The sequence below is a fragment of the Arachis stenosperma genome, chromosome 5 (genome assembly GCF_014773155.1).
Source record: "Arachis stenosperma cultivar V10309 chromosome 5, arast.V10309.gnm1.PFL2, whole genome shotgun sequence".
In the NCBI taxonomy this organism is placed as follows: domain Eukaryota; kingdom Viridiplantae; phylum Streptophyta; class Magnoliopsida; order Fabales; family Fabaceae; genus Arachis; species Arachis stenosperma.
Genome location: NC_080381.1, coordinates 75930392 through 75933325, shown reverse-complemented (window position 1 = coordinate 75933325; position 2934 = coordinate 75930392). Strand labels below are relative to the sequence as shown.

The following is a 2934-nucleotide window of genomic DNA, read 5'->3' as shown; positions in this document are numbered from 1 at the left end:
CATGATGAATTATAGGTGTTTTCATAAGGTTCACCCATGTAATTTACCTCTACCATTGCAGGGTTCTCAGGATCATAAGCTTCTTCTTCAGAATATGCCTCTTTAGTACTGTTGGATGCATTTTGCCATCCATTCAGACTTTGAGAAATCATGTTGACTAGCTAAGTCAACACTTTGTTCTGAGCCAATATGGCATTCAGAGCATCAATTTCGAGAACTCCCTTCCTTTGAGGCGTTCCATTATTCACAGAATTCCTCTCAGAAGTGTACATGAACTGGTTATTTGCAACCATGTCAATAAGTTCTTGAGCTTCTGCAGGCGTTTTCTTTAGGTGAATGGATCCACCTGCAGAATAGTCCAATGACATCTTAGAGAACTCGGATAGACCATAATAGAATATATCTATCATGGTCCATTCTGTCAGAAGGACATCTTTTGGTCATCTGTTTGTATCTTTCCCAAGCATCATAGAGGGATTCACCATCTTTTTGTTTGAAGGTCTGAACATCCACTCTAAGCTTGCTCAGCTTTTGAGGAGGAAAGAACTTAGCCAAGAAGGCCGTGACCAGCTTATCCCAGGAGTCCAGGCTATCTTTAGGTTGTGAGTCCAACCATGTTCTAGCTCTGTCTCTTACAGCAAAAGGGAAAAGCATGAGCCTGTAGACTTCAGGATCTACTCCATTTGTCTTGACAGTCTCACAAATCTGTAAGAACTCAGTTAAAAACTGATAAGGATCTTTAAATGGAAGTCCATGAAACTTGCAGTTCTGTTGCATCAAAGTAACTAATTGAGGTTTCAGCTCAAAATTGTTTGCTCCAATGGCAGGAATTAAGATTCTTCTTCCATCAAACTTGGACGCTGGTTTAGTGAAATCACCAAGCATCCTCTTTCCAATATTGTTGTTGGGTTCGGCTACCATCTCCTTCTCTTGTTCAAAAATTTCAGAAAGGTTGCCACTGGATTGTTGTAATTTAGCTTCTCTTAGTTTCCTCTTCAGAGTCCTTTCAGGTTCTGGATCAGCTTCAACAAAGATGCCTTTTTCCTTGTTCCTGCTCATATGAAAGAGAAGATAACAAGAAAAGAAGAGGAATCCTCTATTTCACAGTAAAGAGGATCATTATTATTAGTAGAAGAAGAAAGGAATAAAAGTGAAGAAGAACCCAAACTCAAGGGTGAGGATAGAAGCAGTGATTGGAGATGAAGAGAGGTGAAGAGAAGTGTTAGTAAATAAATAAATAAATAGAATAAGATGAGAGAGAGAGAATTCGAAAATTAATTTTGAAAAGGAGTTAATGATTTTCGAAAATTAAAGATGAGATAGAATTAAAATTAAAATTTTAAAACAATTAGTTAATTAATTAAAAAGAATTTTGAAAAAGAGGTGAGATATTTTCGAAAATTAGAGAGGGAGAAGTAGTTAGGTGGTTTTGAAAAAGATAAGAAACAAACAAAAAGTCAAATAGTTAGTTGAAAAAGATATTAAAATCAAATTTGAAAAAGATAAGAAGATTAGAAGTTAGATAAGATATTTTAAAATCAAATTTTTGAAAAAGATAAAATTTTGAAAAAGATATGATATAAAAGATAAGATAAGATAAATTTAATTTTTAAAATTAAAATTAATTACTTGACTAATAAGAAACTAAAAGATATGATTCTAGAATTTAAAGTTTGAACCTTTCTTAACAAGAAAGTAACAAACTTCAAATTTTTGAATCATTCACATTAATTGTTAGCATAATTTTTGAAAATAAAGATAAAATTAAGAAAAAGATTTTTGAAAAATATTTTTAAATTTTCGAAAATCATAAGATAAAAATGAAAAAGATTTGATTTTTGAAAAAGTTTTGAAAAGATAGAATTTTTAAAATTGAAAATTTGACTTGACTTGTAAGAAACAACTAATTTTAAAAATTTTTGACTATGTCAACTCAAATTTTCGAAAATTATGAGAAAATTAAGGAAAAGATATTTTTTTATTTTTGAATTTTTAATGATGAGAGAGAAAAACAACAAAAATGACTCACAACATGAAAATTATGAATCAAAACTCATGATGCATGCAAGAACACTATGAATGTCAAGATGAACACCAAGAACACTTTGAAGATCATAATGAACATCAAGAACATATTTTTGAAAAATTTTTGATGCAAAAAAAATATGCAAGACACAAAACTTAGAAATCTTTAATGCATGGACACTATGAATGCAAGAATGCACATGAAAAACAATAAAAGACACAAAACAAGAAAACGTCAAGATCAAACAATAAGACTTACCAAGAACAACTTGAAGATCATGAAGAACACTATGAATGCATGAATTTTCGAAAAATGCAAGAGATTTTCAAAACATGCGATTGACACCAAACTTAAAAATTAACACAAGACTCAAACAAGAATCACAAAATATTTTTTATTTTTATGATTTTATGATTTTTTTGTATTTTTATTATTTTTTTTCGAAAATATTCTTTAGAAAAACGATAATAAAGACAAATTTTTGAAATATTTTTGAAAACTTTTTTTGAAAAGAAAATAAAAAGAAAATTACCTAATCTGAGCAACAAGATGAACCGTCAGTTGTCCATACTCAAACAATCCCCGGCAACGGCGCCAAAAACTTGGTGCACGGATTTTGTGATCATCAACAATGGCTCCAAAGACTTCGTAGGTCTCACACGTGAATTACACTTTGTCACAACTCCGCACAACTAACCAGCAAGTGAACTGGGTCGTCCAAGTAATACCTTACATGAGTAAGGGTCGATCCCACAGAGATTGTTGGTATGAAGCAATCTATGGTCATCTTGTAGAGCTCCACACCCTTAATCTATGGTGTGTAGAAACTGCACCGTTGAAAATACATAAGTGATAGGTCCAGGCATGGCTGAATGGCCAGCCCCCAAACGTGGTCACAAGATCGAATG

At 32.2% G+C, this 2934-nt stretch overlaps 1 non-coding gene across 1 annotated transcript; it reads left to right on the top strand.

The window, feature by feature from the left end:
* Nucleotides 1–415: 415 nt before the first annotated feature.
* Nucleotides 416–522, top strand: LOC130983689 (small nucleolar RNA R71). The gene has a single exon (XR_009087668.1). It is a non-coding gene; the product is annotated as a small nucleolar RNA R71 (small nucleolar RNA).
* Nucleotides 523–2934: the final 2412 nt, after the last annotated feature.